Source organism: Microtus pennsylvanicus, chromosome 20 (assembly GCF_037038515.1).
Source record: "Microtus pennsylvanicus isolate mMicPen1 chromosome 20, mMicPen1.hap1, whole genome shotgun sequence".
In the NCBI taxonomy this organism is placed as follows: domain Eukaryota; kingdom Metazoa; phylum Chordata; class Mammalia; order Rodentia; family Cricetidae; genus Microtus; species Microtus pennsylvanicus.
The window spans coordinates 19,036,640-19,057,823 of NC_134598.1; the positions used below are offsets into that span (position 1 = coordinate 19,036,640).

At 36.9% G+C, this 21,184-nt stretch overlaps 1 protein-coding gene across 3 annotated transcripts in view; it reads left to right on the forward strand.

Annotated features, from left to right (window-relative positions):
* Syt1 (synaptotagmin 1) overlaps positions 1–21,184 on the forward strand; it is a 492,018-nt gene that overhangs the window by 77,265 nt on the left and 393,569 nt on the right. For 2 of the 3 annotated variants that reach the window (XM_075954765.1, XM_075954767.1), the window contains exon 2: positions 16,928–17,029. The gene's annotated coding sequence lies outside the window, so the exon portion shown is untranslated. Of the gene's footprint in view, positions 1–16,855; positions 17,030–21,184 lie in introns of all 3 variants that reach the window. The other variant, XM_075954766.1, reaches the window with a different exon arrangement.

The window sequence follows — 21,184 nt, forward strand, 5'->3', positions numbered from 1 at the left end:
GCACAGTATTTCAGTGAATAATTCTAGAAAGAGATAAAAATAAGAAGAAGAATCAATCAAATATACAGGGTTTAGTTTACAATGCAAAACAATAGATTTAAGGGCTTCTTAAGAATGGGTTTCCCCATCAAAGAGTGCTACTGATGTCTACTGCCTTTCAGACTAATAACAACAGAGTCGTGCTAGAAAGGGACTCAGTTCGGAAGAGACTCCATGGAAAAGTGAGATAACAGTTGGAGGTGCCTTTATGTCCCCTGGAACTCTAAGTACATTTGAATGTGATGTCTTGATCAGAGAGGCCCCAGAAGCAGGCCGTGTTCTGAGGGATGTTTTTCTAAAGAGTTGGAACTACAGGATCCAATAAACAAAGAAATTCCGCAGCGCCTCTGAAAACAAGTCACAGTCAGAAAGAACTGGCTTCTAGAATGAACAGCTTTCACGTTTCATTTGAAATCACAGTAATCTAGATAGATCTGAAAAATCTTACATTTGTTTTGTGGTCTAATAGACACACGTTAGCAAAGAAATTTAGGAAAGTGGCAGATCTCCCACTCATATGCACTGGGAGTTTTGTTTGTCATAAAATAAAATAAAAAGTGACGTTGAAAGAGGGCTTAATTGTTCTGCATTTTAACCATGTTACAGTTCATTTCTTTATAAGTCTTGTAGACTTCCTTGATTTCTCTAAGTGACTATGTTATGTAGCAGCATGAATTCCAGAACTTTTTGTCACTTTTTTGCTGTAATTTAAATATATAATCAATCTTTAAAGTCATGATTAATTTCCTATGTAAATAAATGAATGTATATAAAACTTAAAATGGGAACATCTTTCTGACATGGGCTTTCAAACTTCCCCATTTAGTGTCCTTCCCCAAAAGAAAAAGAAGAGGAATAGCAATAAAAATTAAGAATGAGGAGGAAGAAAGACGAGGAAGGGGAGAAGGAAAAGTCCTTTAGTAACTAATGAAATCATAGATAAGGGGCAGAACGACTTCCTCCCTGACTGAGGAGCATCACTTTGTCCAAAATAGAACCCTAGATTTAAAAAAAGCCAATAGAGAGTGAAACATTACTGTCTTGTTAAAACAAGGTCATGTTACATTAGGTTTACAGGAAGATCCTTTTCTCCATCACTTCAGCTAAATATGGCATCTGGGAAATATGAACTGCAGTGATGGACGACTTAGAAATTCTTCAAAGAACCAATAGGTCAGCTAAAAATTACAGAGAAAGAACTTCCATGTGTTCCCTGGAGAAATAAGAATATTAGTTTATACTGTAATGATAAAAGTTTTATTAAGCCTAATGGTCTGTGTCTACATAGTGGCCCCAAGGAACATGTGGAAGAGGTTGAAAGCAATAGAAAACTATTAGGATTCTTTCTCTTATAGCCAAATATAACTTCTTCACCCATTAATTATCTCAAAACTTTCTTCAATTACACATATATCTTCATTCTTCCTCTCGAAAGTAGGTCATGTCTGTGCCCGCAGGCCCTTTGTTTGGATAAATTAGGTATTTATGACATCGCAGTAGACTTAACTTTGTGACTTTAGTCTTCAAACATTCTTTTCTTCTTTAATTCTTGCAGAATAAGAATACTGTGATGAAGTTCTCATTGTATCAATCAGTTGATTTATGTTTAGGGAATTTGATCTTATTCCCTTTGTTTCCTTTAAGATCATTTTCTCTGTGCTTCCTTGGCTCACCAACACTGCAGCAAATACACATAAGAAGATGGTTGTAGTTTTCTTCCTTAATGATGAGGACTTATTTAAGCTTTACTAACACCTTGCAAACTATTCAGGCAGAAACGTTTTTAATACCCCATGAAATGATAGACACGCAGAGTTGTAATCTCGCCAATAGAACTAAACCGATTGGTCTGTACGTGCGTTTCTGCTTAGCGTGTCAGTTCTGGGTAATTGTGCATCGTGTTTTCTTGTGCACCAAGAGCTATCATTCTTCACTGATTTGACGGAAAAATCTCCTGCATTCCTTTCACTCAGAATCACTCCAAACCGAAAGGAGAGATTAAGACGCCCCTAAACCTTTGTAAATAGTTCGTATTTTCTATTTAGATGGACTTAGCTGATGATGAAGTTGTATTTCTGCTTTATTGCTTTCCTCCCATTTCTGTTACTGTTCTGTGTGTTTATTCCTTTGTTTCGGGAATAATGCTATTTCGTTTGTTTTAGTTTGGTATTAATTTGCTTCCCTTAAACCTTAAGGTTGTGCTCATAGATGATCTCTGAAGTTTGAGTCATGTTTCTGATCTAGGTAATTATTTCATGAGGTTATGTAATGAATCACCTTATAGATACACAGAAATTTTTGTCTATGATTCTCACAAAAACTAAATTACCTAGTAGTATTTAAGGGACTTCCTAGAATATTGCAATCACTCTGTAGCATTCTTTCTGGAATCTTAAAATTAATATACTACCTCTAGAAATTGGGTATTTTCCCTTTTTTCTGTTCATACTTAACGCCTATGTCCTACAAAGAATGAACAGTGACCATCAGCACTAGAAAACTATCTCAAGGATGCATCTACCAAGATGAAGCAAATAGGTCAACTTACTAAAGAAAGTAGTGGCCTGGAATAGATGTGTGTTGGTACAGATCCATAGGTATAGACACATGTGTGAGGGTTTGCATGTGTATCTTGTCTGGGTGACAGGAGTAAAGTTTAGCCTGTGAGTATGCCTAGTCTTGATCTCCACAGTCTATGGTGTGAGTTAAGCTGCCAGAAAAATCATTTTTAACACAAAGCCATATAAGAAGAAGGAAATTAATCCTGAGTGTAAGTCAATGACTGTCACTTTCCTCCACCATCATTGTGTCCCTGAAGTCTACTTACCATACCATACTCTGCCCTCAGAAAATAAGACATGTTGAAAATTCAGCATCTGTGAAGGTGCATCTTCTCATGCCGCTTGAAAATCTTTATTCCTTTTCGTTTTGTTACATTGTTTCAAGAACTCTTAACACAACTATATTGTCTCAGGAATAATTTGGTTTGAATGCTGTGGATCAAATCCAGGGTCTTGAGCATGCTAAATATGAAGTTTGTCACTGACAAACTTCAAATTATTTTAATAGTATTAAGCAATATTGTTGATCATGGACATAGCATCACTTAGAACTCATCTATCCTACATAAATTCAGAAAAAAATGCATTTCCTTCCTTCCAGACAGTGTTATCTATCATTCTAGTTTATTTACTATGATATTGACATTGTTGTCTCCTGTAAGGGGAGTCATACTGATTTTGTCCTTCTGTGACTAATTGATTTCACTTAGTAGATGTTCCTATATATCGTCTGTGTTATGTATATTTTGAGTTTTCCAGGTTTTTTAAAGCCGAATAATATTCCATTCTATGTACACACCATATTTCAAAAATCTTTTTCTCTCTGTATTCTGAGAAAAAGCAAAGAGACATTCAACATTGGTCTCTTTAATAGATTCATGGATATGAAAACATTACAGAAGCAGCAAAAGCAAAAATAGATTCAAATGGCGCTACAATCAAACTAAATTATCTGTGCACCACCAAGGAAATAATGAAGAATGGAAGAAAGTGCTTGCCAAGTATAAATAATAAGAACTTATTTTCTAAAATAGATGGGGAAACTCTTGGAAGCCAACCGTAAAACAAGTACTAACCCGATTTAAAACCCTCCTAAAATCTTAAACAGATATTTCTCTAAAGCTGACATGTAGACAGCCAAGCATGTGACAAATTACTGCACATCTCCAACCCTCAGGGCAAAGCAGAGCAGAGCTACAATTATGTACAGTATCATCCCACTGAAAATGGCTGTTTGCAAAAGAGACAAGTGAGAGCAAGTGTTGGTGAGGTTGTGGCAAACCAGAACACTTATACAATACTATTGATAATGGAAATAGAATAGCTATCCTTAAAAGCTACATAGAAGTGCCTCAAAAATTACAGTTACCAAGTGATGCCGAAGTGTCTCTCCTCGTTTTTTTTTTTCAGACAATGATTGAAACCAAGATCTTGAAAAGTTATCATTCATTACAACACTCTTGATGATATCTGAAATGCAGAATAACCCACCGGATGAATGGATGAAAATTATGTGCATACAGTGGGCTCGTATTTAGCTTTCAATAACTTCCTGCAATGTAAAGATAATGGACCAAATCCTGCAGTAGCATGCAGTGCTTGGGATAAATTCCTCTTCCCAGCTTTATGAAGCAATATTCCTGACCGTTCTCTGGGCTTCAGCTCCTCTGGTCTCATTCTCACTGTCTTTGGTATTTCTATCCACACTGAGTGTCCCTGGAGACATTTTCCTCTAAGCTCCACTGAAATAAGGTCCAATTACAACAGAGCCTGTAAGAAAAAAAAAGTGTTACTATATTATATAAACAGTTAATTGAACATGTATTTTCTAAGAAACATCAGAAAGAATAAAAATTTTCCTCATTCATATTCACCATATATTCATCTTCCTCAAATTTGAAAAGTTATAGTTGACAGAGGAAATAAATACCTTATGTATCATATTATTTTTAGCTTTAGGGTTAGTATATTGGCTATAGGATAGAATACATGCTATTTTTAGGATTTTGGAATATTTTTATAATATTCAAAGATTATCTAGGTGAATTGAATTAAATGCACAACACACCTTTATTGTATGGGTATTACTGAAAAGATTATTCTGTATATATCATTAAAAATGGTTTCCTAGTTGAATTCTACAGAATATTAACAGTGGTGGTGCATACCTTTAATCTATGCACCTGGGAAGAAGAGGCAGATGAATATCTAATTTCCAGGTCAGCCTGTCTACAGAGAGAGTTCCAGAAAGACAAGGGTTACTCTAAGAAACCCTGTCAAAACAAACAAACAAAACATATAGAGATAACGTAAGTAGTTTTTATTTAATCTTTTATATTTATGTATTTAGTGTGCACGTGTGTGTGTTTATTTGCCATACTGTGTGTGTAGAATTCAAAAGACAAATAACAAAGTGTTGATTTTCTCTTTTTACCATGTGTGTCCTAGGAATTAAACTTGGGTTTTCATGCTTGCTTGGCAAGCACCTTTACTCACTAAGCTGTATCACTAGTACAAACTAAAAATTCATAAAAAGAAATGCAAATGTATATGTAAGTGTTATGGCATTAGTTTCCTGCAATGTCTGAGTGCCATCTCACCATAATTTTGGTGTTTTTGTACAATGGAACTGTGAATTTTCATGATAGAAAAGATATCTGTTTTCCCCTATTCCTGGAGTATAGCAAAGGAAGAAGCATACAGTCCTGCTGTCTTTCTTTATATATAGGAAATGCTGACTGAGAGCAACTGAATGTAAAGAATATGACACAATGCACAAGTCTGAAATCCTGCCATGAATAATAAGATTTCAAAATTAACTACTAAGGGATAATTGTTACTGACGACATGGACATAATTTATGCAAACTAAGTAGGTAGATGACTCAATCTAATAATGAGAAATTACTCTTAATTTTATTTTAAGACATGAATTATAATTTTAATATTATATTAAGCTTTTCTCTTCTATATCATATCCTTTTTTGTTATATCATAAAAACAATATATATATAATTCATAAAAAATGAGAATTAATTTTATAAGATGTTTAAGCCTTTAAATGACATTTTCTTAAGTAAATGTTTACATATACTGCTATGGCCGATATTGTGGGCATGAGGGTGGGAATATTAAACAACTGATAAATAACCCAGGGTATTTGAGTGCACACAGTCTCTAATCCTCTATTTTAGCTTGCTACTGGCTATACCTAGCTATTTACATGTTGATATTTCAAATACTCCATATTTAAGTTTAATGAAATATGTTTCCCCCTTCAGTTCTACCTTTACTATTGCCAGTAATTAACATTTTTAAATATCATGTCAGCTTCTCTTTATAGGAGATACTTCTTGAGGGTTTTCATTGGTGAGAAATGAAATATTAGTGGGGCTCAGTGACTTATCAGTGATCTTGTAGAGCACAGTCATAAGGTTAGGTATAGAATAAGGGATTAGGGGGAGGATTGGATAACCCTAGGAAGGGGAATTAAAATAGATAGATATGGATGTATGGATTGGGGCAGAACAGGAGGACCAAACAGGGAGGGGAAAGGAATAGAAGAAGACAGAAGGGAATATGGAGGGACAGCTAAAATTAGGGGCCATTTGACAGGTCATTTTAAAAAAGACCATAGCAGATTCTTGAATCAGTATTGGTTCTAGGTCTCTTAATCATCATATGAGAGCGTATTATCAAAGAGACCGCAATTCCTGGAACCAGTTAGTGTTGTAGGAGAGCTGCTTGTTTGTTCCCAGCTACTCAGCCCCGAAATAATTGCACAGAAACAATATTATTTGCAATACTGTTTGGCCAATAGCTTAAGCATATTTCTGGCTAACTCATATCTTAAATTAACTCATCTCCATTAATCTGTGTACCACCATGAGGCTGTGGCTTACCAGATAAAGTTTCAGCATCTGTCTCCAGTAGGCACGCACGGCTTCTCTCTGACTCTTCTCCCATCATTCAGTTTGGTTTTCCACGCCTAGCTCTGTTCTGCCCTGCTATAGGCTCAGAACAGCTTCTTTATCCATCAATGGTATTCACAGCATACAGAGGGGAATCCCACATCAAATTAGGTCATCAGCAAATTTTCTGAAGTAAATTAAATCATGATCGCTATCTAAATCAGAAGTCACAGTTTTTAAACTTGTATGCTGTATGTCTTGTTTGTTGAACAATTATACACCTGAGTCATTCATCATACTCCATGTCATTTTATCCTTGTGACTGTAAATTAGGCACCTGTACTATTATTTTAATGATGAAAGGCTCCGTAGTTTAGTGATATTCTCCATCTGTCTGATCTAGTTGTAAAGTAGCAGTCACAAAGAAATCCCTCTAAATCTCCAGGTTTTCAGTCTTTCTTTTTTTCCATCTTGTTTCATTTTGCATAGTAATTATTTTTCTCTTACTGAAACTTTTCAACTTTCACAGGGATTACATTGCATGTATCTACCATATAATTTATGTCAGATCATGTGTGGACTTACAGAGCTTTAGTCTGAACTCAGAATTCCCAAACTCATAAAGGTAGATTAACCCCCCCACACACACACTTCTGGCATCTGATGTGATGTTTAAGAAAGTATTTGTTTCTATTTGTGTTCTTCATCCTCATGTAAAGCACAAGTTAGTATTCATGAAGATCAAGCTTAAAGGTAATTATCACTAGTTTTTTAATGTAAATGGAGGTAGCACTTACATTTCCCATCTGCCCAGACCCGAATAATTGCACAGAAACTATATTAATTACAACACTGTTAGGCCAATGGCTTAAGTGTATTCCTAGCTAGCTCTTATATTTTAAATTAATCCATTTTTATTAATCCATGTATCGCCACAAGGCAGCTTACCAGTAAGATTCTAGTGTCCTTCTCCCTCAGCAGTTACATGGCGTCTCTTTGACTCTGCCTGCTCTCTCTATATCTCTGTTCAGATTTCCCACCTGGCTTTACACTGCTAAGGAAGTAGCTGAAACAGCTTCTTTATTAGCCAACGGTAATAAAACATTTTCACAGCATACAGAAGTGAATCCCACATCATCACTTACATATGAGATCAGTATATGCTTTCAAATTCCCTTCACTTCTCCAGCGTGTTACTGAATAGTTTCTTGAAAAGAAAAGAGAAGAAAGAAAGAAAGAAAGAAAGAAAGAAAGAAAGAAAGAAAGAAAGGTGGCAATAAATAAAATATTAGCTGACAATTGCATGTAAATATTAAATATGACAAGTTTCTTTAACTTCCTGTGTCAAAGCAAAGAATGGCTTCTCAGCCTGCCTTATGTACCATAACACATGTTTGAACTATCTTTTCTCACATATCTTATAGTCAACTTAACAAAAATTTATTGAGTTCATACTGTGGTCATGGTAACAGTATGGGAGCTATGAGAAAGACTAAGATATTATTTGTGCCCTGGAGGAGTTAATAACCTGATAACAAAAGTTAACATGTATGCAACCAGTGCGGTACTTTCAAGGACAAAGTGGGTGCTTTAATAGTGACAGAAAAGGTCCTGTGAGTGTAAAAAGTGCAAGGCTAGAGGGTAGAGCGATGCAGAGCTGGCGTTAAAGTGGCAGGATATTAAAGGTAAGACATCAGTCACAAACCTGAAGTACAAACAGACCTGAATTAGTTAGGGGGCTGATGGTATAGAGGGAAAACTATCAGGGTTATTTCTTGGAAAGCATCAATAATTCATGACACTTAATCAGATTTGCCAGTGAAAATTGGGAGAGGTCAAAGGTCGATTCTCATTTCTTATCAGATTTCGAGATAGCACACAGAAAATTAGAAAATGCTCTGGAGTAACTAGACAGCTTTTCATTTGAGGCGAAATCTATGAGTAGATCGCCGTCGCTTGGAAATTTGGGTCAGAGGTGCAGCAAACACAATAGCCCTAAAAATATAGTGTTGAGATTGTTGGTGTAGAATAATATCTGAAACCATTAGAAGATTATGGAGTCAGAGCAGCACTAACGATCAAGAACTTGGAACTCAAATACAGATGTAATATCAGAATAGAAAGTAACAAAAAAAAATACAGATCTAGGAACTCCACAAAGAACACATACTGACACATCAGAAAATATTTGAAATGGATCAGAAAGGCATCTAAAAGTTTTACCACGTGGGAGCATTCAGAAGGGAGAATGAGTAGTAGGTTTGATAACCAGGAGGGCTGATGTTGATACAACGTAATGGGATAGGGAAGCAAAATGGTAGAAGATTTTTATAGATACAAGTGATTAAATTTAAGAACTTACTTCAAAAGATTTGCTTTAAGGACAAGAACATACATATGTGGTTGAATGATTAGGCAAAGTGAAATTAATATTTTGGCTTAATTAAAAAAAACCATGAGCATACTTGTTTACTCAAAGGGAACAAATATGATGCAAAAGAACCCCATGTCCAGAGAACCTAGTCCTTATTTGGGCTTTAGATTGTTTATTTTCTGAGAATAGAAACAATGTATCCAGAATATTTAAAGCTTTTACTGAAAGAGTAATCACATTTTCATAATGCCCTGTACACTATATAGCCCCATAATTACCTCCAAAAGTGAAAGAGGAGGGAGGGAAGGAGGGAGGAAAGAAGGAAGAAAGGGAAGGAAGAAAGAAAGGAGGGAAAGAGGAAAGGAAGGAACTGAAATTTCAAAAATTTTCTGAGCGGTGGTCAAGGAAAGAGAAATACAGTGCAAAGAACTGTCTGATTGATGTACAGCATTTTATTCAACACTCGTCTATGAAACTACGTCCCAGGTACAATTGTGCCTGTACATGTGTTTATATGTATGCATATACATACATGTGTGTATGCACAGTCCCCATCATGGTTGAAAGAGGATCCCAGATCCTATGGAGCTAGACTTACAGGAGGTTTTGAACCACAGTCATGAATGCTGAGAACCACTCTGCACTCTTAACCAAAGTCATCCCTCTGAATCCCACATCCGCTGACCCCATTTGTAAGATATTTGGAAAGACTGATCCTAATCGTTCTTTCTGAATATGAGAAGAAACTGGATCTGAAAGGTCTGGTGATATGTAGACATCTGTCAAACTGTGGTCTTTATACACTTGCCCTGTGCCAGGCATAGAGCTGAGTCCTTAACCAACACCACAGAATACTAAGCAGGGCTTCAGGGGTTTCTTGGCAGTGTCTTATTTAGCATTGCTTTTTAGCAGACATGACAGTTAAACTGTGGTGTGAAACTTTGCTAACTCACATTTATAGAGAACGTCTTTGGGTTCATGCATTGTGTTCCAGGAAGAAAGGAAGTGAACAAGCGAACATCATCTATAATGTCGTGTTGACACTGTGAAGAACATGTACATGAAGAAAGATTACTGGGCTGATAAAGAACAGCCCTATACGAAAATGACTATTGAACAAAGACTAGGATAAACTAAAACAATATATTGCAAATGTCCAGATATAAATAGATATATGCTAATATAGTAGTAGTTTAGGATTTGCCCATTCCTTTTGCAAAAAGATTAAAAGGCCTGAACGAAAATGCTGCATTAGTTTATCTATACACATTCCAAAAGAACATGAAAATAATAAAAGACATTTAACATTTGTTAGTTTTATATAATGTTCTAAAATTTTATGTTTCTCATTAATTGGGCTTAATTATAAACACTATGAAACTCTAGCTTCAAAAGTCGGAGTGTCTCTTCGGGGAAATGGATGCTTCTCACCTAGCATGTAGGAAGTTGGCTCCATGGCCAGTGCTACAAACAAGTAAAGGCTCTCCTCCTAATGCTTTCAGAGGTGTGGAGTGACGTTAGAAGGCAGAGGCCAGTTTCCTAGTCTTTCTTTTATCCAATAAAATCAATTAACTAAAGATATGGGCTTGCAGAAATCGAAGTTGTTGGAATCAATTATGCCTTTTTACATTTAATAGAAGAAACATGTAAATTGCTCGAAAAGAGTGAAGCTAGTTCTTTTCCCTCCATTGTTATTATCTAGAGAATATATTCATTCCCAAAAGAAGTGGATGACTTAGAAAGCTGGGAGAGAGAAGGTTGCTGCCATTACTCAACTGCAGTTTTCTTTGGGGTGATACCAACTGTCTGGTTTTCTAGCTCGGCTTCTGAGGCTTTAATGTGCAAAGTAACAGCTTAGAGTGGGCAAAATAGTTTATACAAAATACACAATTATATGATAGTAAACTTTAAAAATGACTGTAGTTGTATATTTGTTTACATTAATATGACTTGTTTTTCTCTTGGATTAAAGCCCTTATGCAAATTGCAAAATTGTTTACAGTCACCTATACTATCTCCAACATGGTTTCTTTAAAGATTACTTATTTACATAAAAAGCTTTAATTTAATTACTTGAAAATAATACTTAGCAATTCAGCCAATATCAGTTCAATGTAAGTACACTATGCCTTTTTGTGTTTTGGCTAATATTTTATAGGTTTGTTTTTCCTTTCATGTGAATGTCTATGTTCAGTTGGGTTAATTCATTCAATCTTCAAAGCAATGATATTGGAAAAATAGTTTAATATAGTTTTGGTGTGAATTATGAAATCGAAGCTTGGACTAAATTCAAGTTTTCAAGTTGTATTTCTAAAAAGAAAGGAAGAAAGAATTCCATGGCAACCAAGACTAACAGCATCTAACAATCAATCCGTGAAGATGAACAGAGTTCTCAGATTTGAATATCATTCAGAAAGGGCTTCCCTATTGGCTTTTCACCAACTGTTCACTAACTTAAATCTATAGCAAATAAATAGTAAAATGCATTTTAGTATATATTATATCACACTATTTAAAAGTATTAAATTGCACAAGCAGTGTGGGTTTTAACTGTATTGCTCCAAAGGCATCTTTTAAAATCATTTGGGTGTGAGGGAACTTCGTGTCAAGCTGCTGCAGGTTTTACCTTTGATTGCCCTGCCTTCTCATCTGGAGGAATCGCTGTTCATCCTCTTCCCCATTTCCATTCACTGCTGTCCCTTGTTCTGCTGTAGCTCTGAGCTGAAAGGGTTGATTGCTGGGGGAGTGAACTTTTCATCCCTTTGCTTATTCAAATGAGACTGTGACTGGCTCTGATGGTTGCTGGCAGGAAACTAATTACTGGGAGAATCAGCTTGCAAGCTTGTGTGAATTACTGGGAGAATCAGCTTGCAAGCTTGTGTGTTTTTTCCAGCTTTGTGGCATATACTTTGGCTCAGTTTACCTACAGGCTTACAGGATCACTACAGCTAGCACGACTGTGCTAGGTTACCTGGTGGCAATAAGTCACTGTGACTCAACTCAATGGAGCCACGGTTTAACAAGCATAGCTCTCTCAAAAGAGGTGTTTTTTTGTTTTTTTTTTGCAAAAATCTACATGCTCTTTTGCCAAATACATGTATTCTACAAAGGGGTCTAAGCCTCTTTTGAAATATTTGGAATCAAACTTTAAAACGAGTTTACAAAAGAAAAAAAAAACATGTCCATTAGTTCTTGCTAACAAAGGAATAGCAAAAATAAGCGAAGCAAGCAAACAGTACAATTTTTTTAACAATTCTCAGCATAGTTGTGTGACGATTTTAGGATTCAAAAACTACAAAAGCAGATGAGCTTTTTTCATGGGCTCAGTCAGGCAAGAAAGACAAGCTTTTCAAAATCTCTTTTTCTTATAATTGCACAATGAAAAAGTATACGAAATACCCTTGCGCTTTTCATCTCACAAAGAAAACAGTTATAAGAAATTTTTTTTCTCCAAAACATTATTGTTGAAAAGACAGAACACCTTAGTTTTAATAAAGCAAAATTTCACAAGCGTTTCTATGTTTGAAATCCTGAATTTTTAGAGCGAGGTGATGTGCAATGCTGTCTTGGTGCAGCCTGTGTATAGTTGTGGAGGCCATGTACAGTCTACAGGACAAGGGTGTTTGTCACTAGGCTGAAAGGTAAAAAAATGGGGCACATGTTTCAGTTATGCCACTAGCCAGCGGTTCATTTGGGCATCTCAGTTTTCACTTATGATCATATTTCTCAGGATCAGAATCAGGAGGAAACCTTGTTGAGTCTGTAAATAAGCGTATCAACACAAGCAATTCTGCATGCTGTATTTGTAGTTTACAGACTTGGTGTTACAGTAGCTAAGTGGGCAGTGGCAGAAAAAAAATGTATAATTCCGGAGGTCTTTTTGCTTGTTTGGATGTGCTGGTTTGCTTGTTTTTGTTTTCTTAGTTTCTAATACAATGAGAAAACATATAATCTTAAATTATATACGTTCGTTTGTTAAGAAAAAATTAAAACCTTAGCTCTGACACTTTCCCCCCTCCATTTTCCCTTTGCCTGTTGTAGACAAGACTCCTCTCATACAAATACAGAACATTATGGAAAAAAATGAGTAGTTATTTTGAAATGTTCATGTCTTGGGTAATTGGCTGGTCTATTGTCTGTGATTTATTTATCTATGAGGTCAAATACTTGAGGTCATGCATCCCAAACTAATCATCTCTATTTGCATTTTGAAGGTTCACTGAATCCTTACTATATTGACTTCTATAAAGTTAATTTTCTATACTAAAGTACTATTCAAATTAGCCTCTTAAAAATTACACTATACAGCGATTTATGGACAAATGAGACCCCATGGAATTGCAAAGCTCCTGAACAATAAAGTGAACAGGTAACTGAGTGAAGAGACAACCTATGGGATGAGAGAGAAATCTTCATCACCTGTGCATCTAAAGTATACAAAGAACAAAAAAAAAATCTAAACAAGAGAGCAAAGAATTCAATCTAACAAACTGTTTACAAAAGAAGGATTATTTTTGGGTTTGTTTGTTTTTCGAGACAGAGGTTTGAAGCTTTTTCTGTAGCTTTGAAGCCTGTCCTGGAGCTAACTCTTGTACACCATGCTAGCCTAGAACTCAACGAGATCTGCCTGCTTCTGCCTCCCAAGTGCTGGGCTTAAAGGTATGCACCACCACCACCTGGCACTATTCAACATCTTTAATTATCAAGCTAATGCAAATTAAATCTACTTTGAGATTCTATCCCACCCTTGTCATAAAGGCTGTCGTCAAGAAAACAAGTAAAAGCAAATGCTGGTGAGGACTTAAGGAAAGAAGAACTCTACATCCGTAAAAGAGTAAATGGGTTCAGCCATTATGGAAATCAGTGTAGAGGCTTTCCAGAAATAATAGTAGACCTTCTGTGGTCCTGAGCTCTCTGACTCCTGGGCATATTCTTAAAGGTCTTTCTATACTACTACAGAGCTATTTGCTCATTTTTGTTCTATTGACAACAGCGAGGTACTAGAATTAATCTAGTTTCCCATCAACTGATGATAGATAATGGAAATATGCTGCACAATGGAATGTTCTTCTGCCATTAGGAAATATGAAATTATGCAATTTTCAAGAAAATGGAAAAGATTGGGAAGGATGTAAAGTTACCCAAGCTCTGAAAGGCAAACATGCCATAGTATCTCTCATATGCAGACCTTAGCTTCCAAGAGTTTCATATGTATGTTTATGTAGGTTGAGTATAGGTGGTAGGAAACTGGAAAGGATCCCCAAGACAGCAAATAAAAAGAGGCCTTAAGGGAAAATTGTAGGGAGAACATAGAACATATGTGTTGTGGATATGAAGGAGGGTACTGGGGATAGAAAGGTTTATGTCAAGCTAGCGGGGAGGAAGATGGGAGAGAGAAAACAATTGGAGACCAAACAAAGCCAAGAACGTGTAAAACTGCCATAAGGAAATCTGCTACTTGGATGTCAAAATAAAATAATAACTAAAAAATAGAATATGGAAAAATTGAACATATATTAATATTGAGAGTATCCTGAAGAAGTCATTTGGGCAGTTTTTCTTGGAGAGAAAATGTATTTTAAGTACATTCCCTCAGGTTATTTTAGATTCTTGGAATATTAAGATAATCCATTTCTAATCCAATGAAATAGGTGAAAACAGTTGATAAATTAAGAGGCATCTCACTCCTAAGACAAGCTGTCAATCATCCTATAGTGGCATTGGAGTAGAGGCAGCATTTGCTATCTTTTGCATGCCTTGGATTCTAGCAAAGACTCAGCTTCAGGTGATTGTTTCTAAGAGAAATGAAGAATGGATTTGTATAGAAAATGTCTTCAGTTGATGGCATGTAGTTTTATGTAGCTCATGGCAAAGCAATTTGTGGGTGGAGCTGGGGATTTTCTTTAACCCTGTGACCATGTAAACAATTCTTCTTGTCTAGTCTGTGTATTGAAGTCTGTGCTACCACTGTTCTCAGTGTAGACTGGTGGAAGTCCATGGCTTGTGAGTTGGCCAGCATTCCCATATGACAGAGGGCTTTTAATCTCTACTATTTGACTTCCAGAACTCATGTGCTTTGCTCACTCATACATTTTCCTCTATTGTGGAGAATCTGATGCAAGTGGCCCCTTTTCTGAGGAAGTAATGTTTTTGAGACACGAAGTCTTAAGAGAAACATTATAGACATTTGTTGGTGGGAAAGCCTACTTTATGTTGGAAATCATTGTGGAAAAATAATCCAGTTATGAAGGGTACAATTGGGTAAACTATCAAATAAACCCAGGTTGTAATAGCTCAGAAAAGAAGTGTTTGATTACCTCACGCCTGGTAATATACTGAATCACACACAGACACACATCTACCTATATCAGTGATAATCTTTTATACTTCATTCACAGTGAGCAACTGGAATTACCCTTGACAGTGAAAAAATATTCTCTGTGCCCCTTGGCATATCCTAAACATGCATTGAGATATTTTACAAGTTATAATCTTTCTTTCTGTATGTCTTAATTTTTAAAAGAAAGGAGTATCTGTCTTTTTTTTTCCTTTTAATGTCTAAGAACTGACAGCCCCCAAAAATGCAAGGTGAAAGTAGCCAAATATCATTGAACAAATTACAGATGTTTAAACATCTATTTTTAAACATCCAGAGATAGCCTGAGCTGGAGCTTACTAACCCTGTTCTGTTGTAGTCAGGAAACTGACTCAAAAGTCACTCAACAAATAAATTTTCATATAACATCAATTATTATAAATCAAGGGTTTTGATTTTCCCAAACCCAGAAAACCAGCACATTTTCATATATGTTTATGCCAGGGTGATCCTGGCCCATTAGGTGGTAAACAGGATTCTTAACAACTGCAAATAATTTATTAAATTGTATGTGGATTGTGATGAAAGCTGCAGGGAATTACATATTCACTTATGTACGATGTTATAGGAAAACTCAAATCCTCAAATAACAGGGTGTTACCATGTAAGCCCCCCCCCAGAGAGTTGAAAACCAATCTGCAAAGAGTGTACAGTGCTCTGGTTGATAACAGCACTTCCATCCATTTTTTTTTAAAAAATTAACTTATTTAGTTTAATTGACAAATGACAGGTTACATCTATTTATGGTGTCCAACATGATGTTCATGCAAGACCTTAATTCAGACTTAGGATAAAGCCACTTGAATTCTCCATACTTAGGGTTTTATATCTGAAATAGTAGGTGTGATGTGTAGAAACAGGATGCAAGGCTATTTGCATATCAACTAGGTTAGATAAGTACAACTGGAAGTGATTAAAGGAAACAGAAAATAAGGTGCAAAAGAAGAGAGAAAATACATGATAAAAGGAGACAAGGGAGACAAGAGACTAAGGATGGGAAGCAAGGACGGGAGCCGCTAGAATCTTTGCCAATCAGATGCTTATGTACAACACACAGCATTTCAATATCTTCCCTGGGTAAATAGCAATATCTTCCTTTTTTATTAATCCTGCTGCGGCTGCTGTTGCTTACAAAGAGATGCACACATCAGCACAGACTTGGTTTGCTTTTCAATAACTCTAAAAGGGTGGGGAAACATTGCCAGAAAAGGATATCTCGTCAGTCTCCTAACATGGAGTCTTGTTAGCAAAACAAAATGTGAGCTGCTTGGAGATAATTCCCTGTTGCTGGTAATTCCACTGGGGACCTTCTGTGGCAGCGGAGGCTGTTTCTCCTCTGTGGACCCACGCCATTGAACAGGATAGATCGGAAGAAATAGGAAAAAGTTGCCCTTATAAGCCAAGCTACTCTTCTGAGACTTTGATTCTTTTAGCTTTTTGTTTGTTTGCTTGATGGGTGATTGGAGATTTTTAATGTCAGCATGAGTCATACCTATGGGTTCTTAGCCTGGAGCACCCAGTACAACTAGGAATCGAGGAAGCTGGAGCCGGGTATGAATAATGAATGGGCTGCGTAAGCAGAAGTCTATATCCAGTCAATAGTAAAAGCATGTGCTGAATTGCAAGCCAGCGTGTTCATGGATTCTTTCTGTGCTTTCTCTCTCAAGGAAAACAAGAGCCAGAGAGTGCTTGAACAGCCACCACCTGCAGTCAGATCAGAAGACCGTGCCCTTGCCGTCCTGAAAGCTGCACTGGACCATCTCGTTAAGGTATTCAGAAAACAACAACAGTGTTTTTGATAGGTTTTTCTTCTTACCAATGTGCTTTCCATCTTTATCTGGATGTATGTTGGGGGGGGGGGGGGCAGGATTTGGAGAGACAATGAAACTCTATTAATTTCTTTTCTTATTGTGTTTACAGAATCACTCATATAAACAATTTGCCACAGGAAGCAGTCTTGTTTTGCACAATGGCCTTTCAGGTGCTATCTTGTGCACTATTCAGTCTATAGTGTTAAGCAGGGCATCATCGAAAATTTCACTCTACAGCACAGTGGCCAGGAAGCAGATACAGGGGGCTGCTGGTGATGTGCCAGCTTTCTCCCTAACCCTCTTTTGTTCTTGTCTGGTCCACATCTGCAGTGTTGTCCCCTTTCATGTGGGTCTTCCCCTGCTCTGCTAATCCGCACAGACCCAGAGATGGGGTAGCACCAGTCTCTGAAGGGGCATTAGATTCAATCGCATTGACAGTGAAGATTAGCCACCGCAAACTGTGCCTTAGCCATCCAAACTGTGCCTCTTTACATTTCTTTCTTGTGTTAAAGGGGCATTCATATTTGTCATACATTCTGGAACTGTGACAATTTTTAACGTGTTCCAAGGGCTAGATTAGCTAGCGGGGAACTTTGACAGCGCTTTCGATGTTTTTTCCCCCAGTTCGTTTGGACTTCGTCGATTTCAAAGTTGTCACGGTTCATTGTCTGCCGATGATCTTGAGCGGCCTTGCGTTCTGAAAGAATATGGCATGGCATCTGCCTCTGTGCTTTGGGGGCCTGCTACACAGATGATATTTTCGCTAGAATCCTGGGCTGGGGGGCAGGAGGTGTAAGACAAATTTGCTTCAGAGGAGCGTTTTCTGGGGCCATGGCATGTCTCTTCCTTTCATTCGGTGCCTAATCCAACACGGAGGTGAATGTATCACGTTGCCACGATTACTTGTGTGAGAGTGCATAGCGCGGTTGTAACGTAGCGGCTCGAATGTCTTATCTAATGAATGCCATCAAATTCAATTATCACTCTTAGACTCTTCATTAGCCAATCAAATGACCCCTTTGCTCTAAGACATTTCGAGCACACTTTTCCTAGGCATAAACCAATCCTTCATAGCAAATTGATGACGCTCAGATTTTTATTTGGGCTTCTGTGTTCCAGATGTTTAGGATTTTAAAGCCTTGCCTCTGACATTACTGTCACCCTACGTAGGAGAAATACTGTTATTATGAGAAACTTTTACCTTCATGTCTTTACTACTTATCTCCATGCTAGGAGTTATACAGGACGGGTATGAAGGCTCATGTCTGTAATCCTAGCACTCAGAAGGTTGAGGCAGTAGGATAGCTATGACTTCAAGGCTGTCTTGGACCACTGAATGAGGTTGTCTCTCACAACAAAAAAACAATAAATAAAACCTTTAAAATAAAAAGAAATGAGTAGATAGGAAAATATGATTTTATATTCAATGGAATCATGCGGGAAAAAAAAAGTTTTCAGCTTTAGGGATGAACGATTTTGGTCCTAGAGATGTTTGTCTTCTTTATAGGAAGATGCCACTGTGCAGGATCACAGGTGTTATTGTTGAACTGTGCTTTTCCAAATTATCATAATTTCTTCACATGGGTTATTAATAGAGTGGTACCCAAACTGCTCATACCTGTTGTAAATAGCACTTTAGTTTTCTACACAGTGATTACAGCAGTACTGACGAGTAACAGAAACTCTGAGCATCTTATAATAAGAGCTGCCTGACATCATGACAGTGGTTCTTACTGTACAGAGCTTGAAATATGTCCGTTTCTCCTCCACTTTGACACCTTTAGTGGTCCCTGTCTACAAATATTTTGGAAGCATCTCAACATGAAGGCTAAACTGAGACCACAGAAATATATGGTCCCAGATCCCATGCCAGACATGGATCAGAATCTTTGGAAATGGACAATAGAGTCATTATTCAAATTATACATATCTGATTATTGCTCTGCCACAGCACTCAGTGACCACTGAATATGAAAACAGCTGACAGGAAACCACAATGAGAAAGAAAAAAAGAAATGCTGGAATTAGGTTTGGATTTAAATTCTCTTTCATTCATACAATTCCTGAGACTACACTAAGCAATATGGGTGGCTTAACTTCTTTCCCCTTTACTCATAACTTAATATTTTAAAATTAAAAATTTTGTATTTGCTGTTATTTAACAAACAAAGGGCACACACATTGCTTTCAAAGCTTCTAGCCTGTCTTTACCACAGTGAAAAAAAAAATTCAGTTCATAATTTGTACAGCCATTATAGTCTTGGACTCCGAATCTTTAGTTTTATTCATCTTTCTGAGTAATTATCTTGATGCTAACATGTTATAAGACCAATAAGCCCTGTTTCTTCAAGAATTCCATGGCCAGGCTGTGGTGGAACACGCCTTTAATCTCAGTACTCAGGAGGCAGAGGTAAGCAGATCTCTGTGAGTTTGAGGCCAGTCTGGTCGACAAGAGCTAGTTCCAGGACAGGCACCAAAGCTAGAGTGAAATCCTGTCTCGAAAAACCAAAAAAATAAAAGATTGCACCCTGTCCTTTTTATTGATCTGACTGAGCCAACTCCTGTGAGTGTCTAAAATGATGCACCACTGGTAAGATTAAATCATTGAGACTGAAGCTCACAATTTCTTCATAAGTAGTCATTTTTATCTGGAGGAATTTTCTTATTGTTTTGCAAACAAATTAGATGATGTCTTCCTGCGTAGTATGCCCAACTCCAAAGTAAGTACACATGTAAATGTGAGTTAGGGGACAGAGCACTGTCTTCTGAACGGTGAGAATACAAAATGCTGTGGTTACCTCGGGCACTGGAAGAAAGTCAAAAAGCACCACTGGTGCCAGGAGGAAAACAGCAGAGAGTATTTGATCCGTGAAATTAATTCTTGCTACCTACACCGTGAGCCCATTGAGGCTGAGATCTAAAAAAAGAAAATGACCACAACTTTACTTTGCAGGATAACTGACATTGTAAACATCATCATTCCTATAAAAGATAGGAATGGGTTAAATTGTCTACCAAATCCAGGAGCACCCTTGACAAATCAAGCAGGGAGAAAGGAAGGGGAGAGAGGAGTAGGAAGAGAAAAGGGTTGTTGTTGGTTCCCTTCAAGATTGCCTTTGGAGAGAAACACAAGTACTAATTTCAAGTGTGATCTTTTCTAAGTTTTATTCATAAATTAAATATTTGGGATCCAAAACACATTCTACATCTTAAAAAAACAATGCTGTAAATCATGTTTGATATTTTGATTCATTTTTTAAATTGACAAAATTTTACTTAAATTTTATCATTTGTAATATTTGAAGTAAAGAGAAGTAGAAAACAATGTTTTCTGATTCCTAAAATTATATCATTTAAACCAAATGCTTCCAAACTTATTTGTAGTAGATATCAATACCAAAGGAAAGCAGGTTTGATTATAACTAAACTAAAGATTGACAAAGAATATACGATATTTTTCTAAACTGCAAGGATTTTCTAAACAATAGATTATAGCATGAATTGTGTTCTCCTGGGCAGAGAAAAGAGAGATAGAAAAGGGAGATGCTGGTAGAGGTACAGGAGGCGTGGCAATGCCCACACAATCCAAGATAGTATTAATATTAAGCTAGTAAGTAGAAAAGATGAAGCTGGTAGTTGTTGATCCTCCCTGGAATTCCACCACTCAAACATCGGAGGCAGAAGGATAATAAGAGATTTGAGACCAGTGTGGGATACTTAATGAGTGCTGTGTCAAAAAAATAATGGTTATGTCTATGACTTGGGGAAATTGAAATCATAGAACTCTCATGTAGCAGTACCACATCCATTTAGAACTCAGGTAAGGACACATGGTGAGCACAGACACTGATTTGGGGGTTCTCAGTGGACCCAGTAAAGAGAGAGTCCTTGAGTTTCTACTGATGCTGTTTCTCAGAATTCCTCAGCTCGCAGCTCAGGCTATATAACCACCATTTTTAAAAGAGATTTGGTCATTTGTGTTTTTAAAGAAGTAAATAAAGTGTCAAGTAAACAAAACCCACCAATTCCTGCCTTTATCCACATAGCTGTCCATGTAATGTATCAAATAATTGCTGAATATATACCGTTTATTAGGATCTCTGCAAATTTTCA